Source organism: Leopardus geoffroyi, chromosome A2, assembly GCF_018350155.1.
Source record: "Leopardus geoffroyi isolate Oge1 chromosome A2, O.geoffroyi_Oge1_pat1.0, whole genome shotgun sequence".
Lineage (NCBI taxonomy): Eukaryota > Metazoa > Chordata > Mammalia > Carnivora > Felidae > Leopardus > Leopardus geoffroyi.
In genome coordinates, this window is record NC_059331.1 from 43,152,360 (window position 1) to 43,166,145 (window position 13,786).

The following is a 13,786-nucleotide window of genomic DNA, read 5'->3' on the forward strand; positions in this document are numbered from 1 at the left end:
TTTGAATGTTATTTGCTGGTATCTTGTTGAGAAATTTTGCATCCATGTTCATGAGGGATACTGTAATTCTCCTTTTTTTGTGGTGTCTCTGTCTGGTTTGGAATCAAGGTAATGCTGGCTTCATAGAATGAGTCCAGCATTTTTTCTTCCATTTATATTTTTGGAATAACTTGAGAAGGGTAGGTATTAACTCTGCTTTAAATGTCTGGTAGAATTCCCCAGGTTAGCCATCTGGGCCAGTACTCTTATTTGTTGGGAGATTTCTGATAACTGATTCAATTTCTTGACTAGTTATGGGTCTGTTCAAATTTTCTATTTCTTCTTATTTGAGTTTTGGTAGCGTGTGGGTGTCTAGCAATTTGTCCATTTCTTCCAGGTTGGCCACTTTGTTGGCATATAATTTTTCATAGTATTCTCTGAGGGATTGATTGTGATAAATCCATTTTCATTCGTGGTTTTTATCAGTTGGGCCTTCTCTATTTTCTTTTTGAAAACTCTGGTGAGTGGTTTATCAATTTGTTTATTTTTTTCACAAACCAGCTCTTAATTTCATTGATCTGTTCTGGTTTTTCTTCTTTCTTTCTTCCTTTCTTTCTTTCTTTCTTTCCTTCCTTCCTTCCTTCCTTCCTTCCTTCCTTCCTTCCTTCTCTCTTTTTTTGTATTCTGTATTGTTTATTTCTGCTCTGATCTTCATTATTTTTATTCTGCTGCTATCCTTGGGGTTTCTGTGTTGCTCTGCTTCTAGTTCCTTCAGGTGTGCTGTTAGATTTTGTATTTGGGAGTTTTCTTGCTTCTTGATTACAATGTAATCAGGATTACAATGTATTTTCCTCTTAGGACTGCTTTGCTGCATCCCAAAGGGTTTGGACTGTTGTGTTTTCATTTTCATTTGTTTCCATATATTTTTTAATTTATTTTTCAATTTCTGGTTGACCCATTCATTCTTCAGTAGGATGTTTTTCAACCTCCATCCATTTGGAGGTTTTATCAACTTTGCTCTGGTTGATTTCAAGTTTCATAGCATTGTGATCTGAAAATGTGCATGGTATGGTCTCAATTCTTTTATATTTATTGAGGGCTGTTTTGTGACCTAGTATGTGATCTATCTTGGAGAATGTTCCATGTGCACTCGAGAAGAATGTGTATTTGGTTGTTTTAGGATAAAAAGTTCTGAATATATCTGTCAAGTCCATCTTGTCCAGTGTATCATTCAGGGTCACTGTTTCTTTATTGATTTTCTGTCTGGATGATCTGTCCCCTGCAATTAACACTTTCTAACCAGGCATGGAGGGGTGTGGTTTGGTGTAGGCAGGTTCCACCTCCACTGGGGCTCCCTGTCTGGTGCCCTGAGGCCCCACCTTGTTGGTGATGGGGAGAAAAATGGCGACACCCCAGTCTCCCTTCCATGGACCAGGTGTCCCAAACCACTCTGTTTAGGCTGTCTTCACAGTGCTGTGGCCACAAATGAGGCAGTTTGTCCCACTTTGCTGACTCCCCCAATGTCTTAAAGAATTGAACCCCAATGTCTTAAAGAATCCCACTGCAGGTTCCCTGGTTTCAGGGAAAAGCCATCCCACTTCACAGTGCTGCATGCGTGGTTTGTCCTGTTCCACCCGCTCTCGCACCTAGCTGGCAATCGGGTGGGGTTTAAACCCCAGTGTCTTAGAGTATCCCATTCTGTGTGCCCCAGTACTGGGGAGTGCCACTCCACAAGGCTGATATTTTGCATCTGGCTGGCAGGAGCAGGCAGTCTTTGTCCTTTGAACAGATATATACCTTCTTCCCACAGCACTCCAGGAAGGGGATCACTTTTTCCCCACTGCAGACTGTGCCTCTGAACTGGTTACTGAGTCCGGGGCTGGCTTATCTCTTCCCCAGGTGTGTGAACTGGGAAGCTGGCCCCAACCTGGAGGAAGCCCCACAGTTAGAGATTGGATCTTTCTCTGTCCGGTAGGAGGTTTTTCTCTTGTGCAGACACAATCCTGCCCTTCCTCAGCCTCTCTTTCTATTCCCTTTGTCTCTCTGTCTATGCAGCCCATTTTATCTCTCCCAGTTCAAAATCACATACCTATGGCCCACCAGGTTGTCCCCGTGGGTCCCCTGAGATGTCTTTGTCCCTCGGAGGTCTGGACTGTTGGAATTCAAAGTCCTTTGGCCTCAACACTGCTGTGTTTGGGGGACAAGGGAACTTTGGGTCTCCCTACTTCTCCACCATGTTGGATCTTTCCACCCTTTGATTTCTTTAAAATCTAGGCTCTCAGGACTAAGGCATACAAGAAATATGTGTTTTCAAGTTTTGATGAATTCATCATCTATTTCTTTAAAATTTCTATCAAAGTATGGATTGGTAGCTATTAAACCAAGATGAGGTAGCAGAAAACAGTATGTTTTCAAACAGAGTAGATGTGTTTTCAAACATTCTGTAGTTATTCATGTTGGTTCTCTGAAAACTTGAGGAAGTTTTCCAAAAATCTGGTGCCACCATCAGCTTCCCCAAATTCATGTGGGGAACTTTAGTTCTCAAAGAAATAATACCAGGCCTTGAAATGGCTTCAGGAATATTCCCCCATCAGGAATATTTCCCAGCCATACTCATCAAAAAGCTGGAGATTCTGAAGATCATTCTCTTAGACATTTTAGAATTGGTTATACACCTGTATTAAGCTGATCATTTTGCTGAGGGCAAATACTGTGGATGAATCTTTCAAATTGACTGTCAAAGGTTCCCTGAGCATCTATCAATAACACTGCAACCGTTTTACCATCAGGCTTATTGAAAAGGAAGACGACGACTCCATATCTCAATTATGGTGCTCTCTCGTTAGACCTCTCTGTGAAAAACCAGTCAGTGCTTCATTATAATGTCCATTCCAATGAACTAATACCTGATTGTACATGAACTCTTTCAGAAATGATTTTCCTTTCATAATGCTCCAGCAACAGATACAGCAATGATCTCTGTGACCCTGAAAGCCTCCAGGGGAAGCACTTGATTTAGTGTGATCTCATCTATCTCAGAGGAATGGTCATCTTTGACAGTGAAGACTTGGACTGGTCCTACAGTGACAGAACCTCACCACCATCAGTGTTCAGACCACCATGGCCAGAAATTATAGGGACTAAAACAGCTCAGGTGGATTTTCAGGAAAAACAATTAACAACAACAACAATATACAAATAAAGCTCAGAAGAGGAGGATCCAGTGGAAAAGGCAGGACTTTTCACAAAAATTAACGCACAATGGATTCAAGACCTAAGTGTAAACAACAACAACAACAACAGCAACAACATAAAAACCCTAGAAGTTAACATACAGGAAAATATAGATGATTTTGAGTTTGACAATGACTTTTTAAATTCAAGGATGAAAGCATAATCCAGGAAAGCAAAAAAAAAATAATTGGTAAACTGGAATTCAATAAAATTAAAAATTTCTGCTTTGCAACATACATTGTCAAGAGAATGAAAAGAACAGTGAATGGGGGAAAAATTTCCAAAGGATGTGTCTAATAAACGATTGTTATACAAAGTATGCAAAGAACTCTTAAAACTCAACAATAAGACTGGGGTACCTGGATGGCTCAGTTGGTTGAGCATCCGACTTTGGCTTAAATTATAATCTCACCGTTCATGAGTTCATGCTCTGTGTCTGGCTCTGTGTTGACAGCTTAGAGCCTGGAACCTGCTTCAGATTCTCTCTCTCTCTCTCTCTCTCTCTCTGCCCCTCCCCCAATGCTCCCTTTCTCAAATAAACATTAAATTTTTTTTCAAACATTAAAGCAAACCTCAGCAATAAGAAAATAAACAACCTGATATAAAAACATGCCAGAGACCTTAATAGATACCTCACCAAAGAAGATATATGGATGACAAATAAGCATAAGAAAAGATGCTCCACATTGTGTATAATTAAAGGAATGCAAGTTCAGACAGCAATGAGATACCACCGCATACCTGGTAGAATGGCCAAACTCCGGAACACTGACAACACCAAATACTGGCAAGGATATGAGGTAACAGGAACTTGGATTCATCACTGTTGGGAATGTAAAATGGCACAGCTACTATGCCAAACAATTTGGTTGTTTCTTAAAAACTAAACATATTGTTACCATACGATCCACCAGTCATACTGCTTGGTATTTACCAAAAGAAGTTGAAACCCTATGTCCACACAAAAACATGCACTTGAATGTTTATACTATTTCTATTCATAATTGCTAAAACTTGTAACAACATGGAATGTTACTCACTAAAAAAGAAGTGAGCCATCAAGCCATGAAAAGACATGGAAGAAAATTAAATATATTACTAGGTAAAAGAAACCTGAGAAGACTACATACTGTGTGTTACTAACTGTATGACATTCAGGGTAAGGCAAAACTATGGAGACAGTGAAATGATCAGTGGTTGCCAGGGGTTAGAGAAGAGGGGGGGATAAATAGAGTGTTAAAAATTCAGTGAAACTATTCTGTTTGATACTATAACGGTAGATGCATGTTATGTGCCTTTGTCTGAACCCAAAGAATGCTCATTGCCCAATGCCAGAAGTGAACCCTAATGTAAACTATGGGCTTTGGATAATAATGATGTACAATTCATCACTTGTAATAAATGCACCTCTTTGGTGGAGGATGCTGACAATGGGGGAGGCTATACATGTGTGGGGGGAGGAAGTTTATAGAAAAATCTCTGTAACTTTCCACTCAGTTTTGCTTTGAACTTAAAACTGCTCTAAATATAAAGTCCATTAAAAACAAAAGTCTGCCAAATCTAGAAGAGAGAGCATGGCCATGTCAACACCTTGATTTTGGCCTTCTAGCTCTGGAACTCTGAAAGGATAAATTTCTGTAGTTTTCTTTGGGCCACCTATTTTGTGTTATTTTTTTATAGTTTTGTTATAGTAGCCCTAGGAAACTAAGAATAAGGATAGATAAGTTATCCTGGATGGTTTGGTAATTCTCACCTACAAATATATCTGTCATGATGATGATGATGGTGATAAGGATGATGATAATGATGATTGTTGGGAAATAGGTTCAAGAATTCCTTATACTTACATAAGTATACATATTACATAACTTACACATGCAAGTTAAAGATTACTGTCTGATTGTTTTCTCCACATTCACATGTGTAAGATCTTGTTTTCTTCATGTCCACCATATGTATCAGATCTTGTGAGCTCAATAAATATGGAGACAAATCCGTGTTTGGGGCTGTCCCAGACATTAGCCTCTCTCGTATTTAATTTTGCATCTGCTCTCTTGCTGGACAAGAGAGAACTCCAGACTAACAGTCTGCGACAGATGATGATGATTTAATATAAGGTGGGGTGGAATGTTTCAATGGAAAACATGCCTTTACCATTCCAATTTACTTTATATTAATCTGTTCAAAGTTTCTGTTTGAATATTTGATGAAATTGTTATGTCATCTCGTTTCATTACATGTTTATTAATAGAATATCAGTAGCAATGATAATGACCTCTTTTTGTTTAGCAGTTTTTCCTTTAGCTTATCTTTCCTGATAAATTTTCTCATATACAGCAAGGAGAAACAAGGGACATTCTTAACACTTTGGATGGAAAATGTTTAGGCAAAATTCTTTAGCACAGTTTTTGTCTTACACATTACTACAGGCAACCATATCGCTGAGTTCAATTTTTGCATAAGATTTTCTTCATTTTCCTTTAAGTCTTTGTGTTCTAGGCACTTTAAACTTTTACCAGCATTCTGCTTGCTTCCAAAGTCATTCTCCTATTTTAGAATTTTTGTCATTGTAGCATCCCATTTCTTACATGCTGAATTTAGTTACGTATTATTTCATGAAAAAATGATCACAAATTTAGTAGCTTAAAACAACAAACATTTATTATTTTGCTGGGGTTGGATAACTCACTCCCTTGTCATATGGCCCTCTCTGTTGGCTCTGAGTATCTTCACAACATGGCAGCTAGCTTGCTTCCCTCAGGGAGAATGATCCAAAAGACAGGACCTAACGTCATTTTCAAGTGATATGCCATCACCTCTGCTGTATTCTATAGTCACACAGACGAATCCTAGTACCGTGTAGGAGATGACTTCATAAGGGTCTAGAAGCAAGAGGTGGGATAATGGAATCTTTGAGTCTAGCTCCTACAGCTATTAAGGTATAATCTTCATCAACACCATAGCGATTAGGCTTTGTCAAGACTATCAACATGAAGTCTGCTGGATCTTCATCTAATAGTGGTCAGTTGAAATGAATACCTAGAGATTTATTATGTAATAGGAATTTCTGCAATTTGATTGTGTGGGTAATTGGTACTTAAAATCAAAACTAACAGACAAATCATTTAAAAATCTGTATCAATATGAGGTTTCACTTATAATATATTCCAACTCTCCTGACACTTGAGGAAAACATTATAATGAAGATCATTTTTATAAGTGGCATTTTCTTAATCTTGGTTTCAAATGAAGCAAAAAATGGTATTGAAGGGCTTATTTGGACTAATGGTATAGTCCAGTTATTTCAATTAGAGTCATCCAGCTACTAGTGAGATGACTGTATTATTGGAACAGTCCCTTTAAACTACTGACCAAGTCTTGCCAGGCTCGGCAGGCAGCATCTAATGTGATTACCCCCTAATGTGTTACAGCGGTTAGGAAGTCTATAAAACAATTTTAACAGGGTTTAGAAATACCACTTCTATAAAATGGGCAGACATAAAGTTAATTCTTTAACACATTTCATTAAGAGAAAAGTGTTTACTTTCCTCTCTGCAAACAATCCACTCATGAATCTGGAAAGTATCACCTGAGAATGCTACTGAAGTCAATAAGATGACATAGAATAATGACAGGTATTGTGATGGAAATTCTACAAATTCTACTCCAAAATATATTCCCCTATAAGAGCTGCTATAAACTATGCTTGGATTTAGCCATCTTGGCAGAAGATTTAAAAAGAAAAGACACATTCACAGCTATGCAATTAGAGGAGAATCACACCAGCAATTAGTTGTAGAGTAGGTGTTACTTCTATGTTAGCATCTATTTTCAGTTATTTATGCTGTGGCTTTTTTCGTTGTTTCTTTCTTTCTGTGAGAGTTTGCCGTCAAACAGCACTGTCTGAGTTCATCTGTGATAGAGTCCCCGAATGCTCATGTTAGGAGGAATTTTAACCTAACCTTGCCAATTTCTGTTTAAGACTTTTTTTCCCCTTTGAATCAATTGAGGTTTACTTCTGGAATTTGAAGCCTCTTCTGAACTTAAATAGCTTTAGTGAAAGAACTCATTACCATCTGGGAGGACTTTCTACAACAAATCAACATGGTCAGTTATTCCTCAACTGGAGACTCAGTTTATCCACCTGAGTTTCTAAATGTTGACATAAACTCTACCTGTGTTAACATTTAGCCTGAGTCTCATTCCTTTTTCACAAGACAGTCCTTTAAATATTTATGATAGACCTTTTTGCCTTTTTGTAAGTGGCGTCACCTCATGAAACTGAATAATACCATCATATTTTGACTTGCTTAATCAGGTTATCATTGATTTTCTTATGACAGGATTATATTTTTGTTTTTGTTTTTATTCTTTGTGCCCTTACAACATCAAGAAGCTGCTTGATTGCTGTATTTTTACATATCGTGAGAGATTTGGTCCTGGTGCCAATGACATTGAAGGGATAGGTTTAGTCAAAAAATTTTGGTAGTCTTCTACTACAATATACTTCTTAACCCATGGTGGCACATGGGGATGGCTGAATGAAATAATCTTGACAGTTTGCATGGTAATGGAAAACTGATGAGGACAGATGTTGATTTGCAGAGTCATAAAATATAAGATCAAGAGGAAAGTCAAATCACATGTGAAGAATGTAGCTTTTTAAGGAATTGACATACCCAGAGTGATGTCAAAATGAGACAGGAAATTAAGATGGGGACTCTGTAAGTTAAATAGTATATATGCACATATATTGGCATTGAAAAGCAGTTACTAACTTCTGCAGTTACAAGAATCTGAGTAGTACTATTTGAGAATGTTGGGGACATTTTGGGGACATTTCTTCAATTGTTGAATGAGAACCTGGGGTAACCGTGTTTAATTCATCCAACATTCAGCCACCAGGCATTTATCTCTTCCTTCTTTTGAGACAGGAAATGTTTTGGTAGCATGTTTTGGGTACACAATGCACAATTTTAGACAATGGCATAACCACAAATTTATTAAAGTACTACGATGATCATAAAGAAGGCACAGTATGCTGATTTTGAAGTTCCAAGAGGGCTTTATATCTAAACTATTTTATTGACTAGAAAATACATTTTATAATAATGATTATAAAAGTTTTATGAGATTGTTTTATGGTGTACATTTTTTATAACTTTAAAAATACCAATGAGAACTTGCATTTGCCAGCTTTTCGAGGGTTTGCATCCAGCGACTAGACCCTAATTTATATTTTACTTGCTCTAATTGGTTCTCCTCCAGATTCTTTGCTCTGGGTAAAATTTCAGATGTCACTGGAAGGGAAGTCCATAAGAATGTCATAGAAATGCAGAACTTTTCATGTAATCCAACTGAGTAGAGCCAGGCTAATCCTGTCAGTGAACTTTGTAAACAGAAAGTAGTGTATGCTAAATTTCTCAAGGACCATAGTAGTGAGGTGAGGCTACTAGGTTCATACTATAGAACTAAAAGCAAAGCACTGAAAAGGATTGCATTTTATAAGCCCCAAATAATAGCCACCAGCAGGAGTGATAATATAGTTTTTAATGGGAAAAAAACCAACTTGTTTAGGAAAAAAAGATATGTTTTTTTTTTTTTTTTTTTTTTAACAGAGCTACTAGATATTATAAGAGTTGCTAAATGTTATTCTAGAATCCCCTTTAAAAATCATATTGTAGGGGCGTCTGGGTGGCTCAGTCAATTGAGCAGCTGACTGTGGCTCGGGTCATGATCTTATGGTTCATGGGTTCAAGCCCCGCATCAGGCTCTATGATGACCGCTCAGAGCCTAGAGTCTGCTTCAGAGTGTCTCCCTCTCTGCCCCTCCCTTCTTGCACTCTGTCTCTCTCTCAAAAATTAATAAACATTTTAAAAGTTAAAAAAATCACATTATAACAGACTTCCATTTCCAGAAACATAGAATAGACATACTTTCTACTTTTCTTCCCTTTAAGTAAAGCCAAAAACCCTGGACATTTTATACAAAGTAAACATCAGACTCTGAAAGTGGAGGGAAGAAGGTAGACTGGCTGAGGACCTTGGGATCCAGGGGAAAACATGGTGGTGAATTCCTTGGTTTTCTTTTTTTTAAATTACATTTGTGTTTATTTGTTTATTTCATCTTTTTTTTTTTTAATTCAAACTCAAGTTAACATACAGTGTAGTCTTGGTTTCAAGAGTAGAACACAGTGATTCATCTCTTACATATGACACCTAATGCTTATCCCAAAAAGTGCCCTTCTTAAAGCCCTTCAGTCATTTAGCCCATTCCCTCACCTCCCCTCTCCTTCAGCAACCCTTCATTTGTTCTCTGGATTTGAGTGTTTCTTATGGTTTGCTCCTACTCTGCTTTTATCTTGTTTTTCCTTCCCTTCCCCTATCTGTTGTGTTTCTCAAATTCCACATATGAGTGAAATCATGTCATACTTGTCTTTCTCTAACTGACTCATTTTGCTTAGCCTTGGGCTTTCTTTATGAATCTCACCACTGAGACTTAGAGGTAAAGAAGCCAGCAATCCAGGAAGGTCAGCAATCCAGGGGGCTGGGGGAGAAATAGCTAATTAGAATCCTTCTCTCTCTGGCCAGAGGAGTAGTAAAAGGAGAGCCTAACAAGAAAGAAACCTTTTAAGTTGGTCAGACACCACCAGAAAGGCTGTAGTCCCACCCCCACCAGCAAAAGCCAAGCAGGGAGCCCAGACCACTACCTTATGAGGTAGTAATGAGGTGCTCTGACCCCCACCAGGGTAGTGTCAGAGGAGATAAAGTAGGAAATTGAATCTCTCATCCATGTCAGGCAGTAATGAGCTTCTTTCTCCCACTGTAGTCAGTGGAGACAATGCATGGAACCTGGACTTCCACTGCAAACCTGTGGTTTTAAAAAAGACTGGAGTAGATGTTCATTTACTTTGTTTTCCTTCCACACGTCACTTGGACCATAAAGATCTCCTGGTTTTTGGTTTTTTCTTATTTTTTTAAAGATTTTTAAAATATAATTTATTATTAAATTGGCTTTTATACAACACCCATTGCTCATCCCAACAAGTGCTCTCCTCACTGCCCATCACCCATTTTTCTCTCTTCCCCACCCCCCATCAACCCACAGTTTATTGTCTGTATTTAAGAGTCTCTTATGGTTTGCCTCCTTCCCTCTCTGTTTGTATCTTTTGTTTTCCTCTTCCCTTCCCCCTTGGTCTTCTATTAAATTTCTCAAGATCCACATATGAGTGAAAACATATGGTATCTGTCTTTCTCTGCCTGACTTACTTTGCTTAGCATAATACCCTCCATTTCCATCCACGTTGCTGCAAATGGCAGGATTTCAATCTTTCTCATTGCCACGTAGTATTCTATTGCATATATAAACCACATCTTCTTTATCCATTCATCAGTTGTTAGACATTTAGGCTCTTTCCATAAATTGGCTATTGTTGAAATTGCTGCTCTAAACATTGGAGTACATGTGCCGCTATGCATCAGCACTCCTGTATCTCCTCGGCAAATTCCTAGCAGTGCTATTGCTGGGTCATAGGGTAGATCTATTTTTAATTTTTTGAGGAACCTCCACACTGTTTTCCAGAGTGGCTGTACCAGTTTGCATTCCCACCAACAGTGCAGGAGGGTTCCCATTTCTTCACATCCTCTTCAGCATCTATAGTCTCCTTATTTGTTCATTTAGCCACTCTGACTGGCATGAGGTGGTATCTCAGTGTGGTTTAGATTTCTATTTGCCTGATGACGAGTGACATTGAGCATCTTTTCATATTTCTTTTGGCCATCTGGATGTCTTTGGAAAAGTTTCTATTCATGTTTTCTGCCCATTTCTTCACTGGATTAATTGCTCTTCGGGTATGGAATTTGGTGAGTTCTTTATAGATTTTGGATACTAACCCTTTATCTGGTAGGTCATTTGCAAATATCATTTGCCATTCTGTCAGTTGCCTTTTAGATTTGTTGATTGTTTCCTTTGCAGTGCAAAGGATAAGTGCAAGCTTTTTATCTTGATGAGATCCCAGCCTTGGATATACAGATGAATTCTGTGGAGATCTTAAAAATCTCAATCTCCCAGCTGCACTTCAGACCAATTACAGTAGAGGGTGGAACCCAGGTGTTAGCATTTACATCTTCCATGGCATTTTGATGCACAGCTCCTGTTGAAGATCACTGCTTAGATATTCTCTAAAATACCTCCTGTTTCATAAATTCTAAGATTCTTAGAATTCTCACATTGATTCTCCTAAAGATTGGAGAGGTTCAGTAAATTGTGTGTAATTATATATGGGGACCTGGGATTGATGCAGAAGCATTAATTTTGGACCTCTGCTTGCTGAGCTGAACAAATCATACCAACTCTTTAGGTGTCTACCCAATCTAACAGGCGACATTCACACCCAGAAAAAAAAGTATCACAGATTAATCTTATTTCTAGGGCAAATATTTTATGTAACCCATGAAAGTCATTTTCTTATTCTGGGTCTCATTTTCTTTTTCCATCTATTACTCAACAGCACATACATACATTGAGATACTCATGTCAGATAGCTGTGATAAAGACAGTACCAGAAAATCAAAATAAAAGTATACAAAAATAAAAACCTACTGTGAAAACATAAAAGGGCTTATGACTTCCACTTCAAATTCAGAAAGGTGGTCACAAATTTGAAATTCTTATTGCAATGCTTAAGTAAGGAACTTGTGCCCCTAGTCACTCTCCAAGGTCCAGATTACATGTCTCTGGTGAATCACAAGGTTGATAACTGCAAGTTTTATGGGTTCAATAACTAGCTATGAAAAGGCCTGCAATGGTCAGGAGCCAGTAGCAGAGCTCAGAGCCCAACAGTTTCTGTTATTTGTGTTCATACTTGTTCATTCTCTAGAGAAGGTCAGAATATTCTATACAAAACTGTGTTCAGTTCTCAAGTGTGAAACTTCCATGACTGGAAACACATCAAGGCATTTTGACAGCAGATAACTTTTTACCTCCTCTCTGAGGGGTTCATGTTCAGAACAAAAATGTAATATAGCTCAGAGTGTTATCAGAGCCATTATAAAATCCACTTGGGCATTCTGAGATTCATGCTTAATGCCTTTTTATAATTTGTGAGAATGTGTGCAGAGTCCTTATAGCATGCTAATAACATTGTATTATGCTGCCGTGCAGCACCACACTTCCCACTTACATAAGGACAAAGCTATGATGTCGAAGGCAAAGATGAAGACGAGAACTGCAAGTTAAAAAACAAGGCTTAATAGAGGCCATTGATGACTTGGGGGTAGAGTGATAAAAATTAAAAATATTAAAAACGTCTAGGCCTGTCTTAGAATGACATTCAAGCTGCATTGTCAAGGCAAGCTTAAAACAAAAACAAAAACAAGAAACAAACATTGTGTGAGATGTTTATTGACTTGCTGTAGGAAAAGACATTGAAATCAGTATATATTCCAAAAAGTGAAGTGTCTACTAAAATAGGCAGCCCGAGTTAGAACATCACCCATCTTCCATATGTGTGTGTTTTTCTTCCTCAAAAATATTACCTTTATAAGCTAGAAACAACTTAAGCTGAAACAAATTTCTTGTGTCATCTGGACTTCAGTTTTATAACTTTGTCCTGAAGAATGAAATCAGACCTAAGTACTCGCTTTTGTTTTGTGACATTGCCCCTAATTTATTTAAATTTGATCATGTCACTTGGAGTTTAGTAAGGTCAGTAATGAATCTATATGTGTTTCAATAATAGATTGATGTGCTGATAATGAGAATCCATCCTAAAGTGAAAGAAATTTCAGATGGACATTAAACATGCTGTTTTCTGATACTTATGAAACACTGTTTCTTTCATAAAAGTAATGATGAGAATGGCATGGTTACGTGAAGAATAGAATGCAGAATAAGTGAAGAGTAAATCATCATCTATTTCATAAACAAAAACCGGGATTGATGATAAGTAAATCCATGATACTTGAATTTTACTTTTGAAAGGAATATAAAATGTTACAACTGTCTCAGGAATTCACGTAGACACTCAGTAGGAGTTGAGAGAGAAATAATAATTATACAAAATAGTGTTTTATTGGGTAAATGTTTCTTTGTTGAACGGTTATACCTGAGTGAGAAATAATGGCACCTGTTTTGTTTATATTCATTATTGTCTACTTTGAGGTGGCATCGTGCCAGCATTGTAGGGAAAACCTGGTGATTATTCTCTAAATTGCATCCATTATATTATGAAATCACCTCTTCTACTATGTTTTATGAATGACTAACTAAAGAAACTTCAAGTCTTTAAAAATGATTTATATAATCTAATCATTCATGTAAAATTAATTCTAATAATTTGTATGAGCGTTTCAGGTCATTTTGGAATAATTAGCCATTGTTGAGGGTTTTTTCCCCATCAATTAAACTAATTGCTTTGCACATAGGTGTAAATTGAATATTGATCCCTATTTTTTTAGACTCACTTGCATAAGCAAATTATGCCTAATTACCAGCTTACCACATCATTACACAGTTATCATCAATTATACAAAAATATAGTGTACTAGACTAATGAATTCTTTGTCATGTTTTG

General features: G+C 37.5%; 1 pseudogene; it reads right to left on the reverse strand.

Annotated features, from left to right (window-relative positions):
- The window catches only part of LOC123607213, a 130,052-nt pseudogene that overhangs the window by 3,178 nt on the left and 113,088 nt on the right, over positions 1 to 13,786 (reverse strand).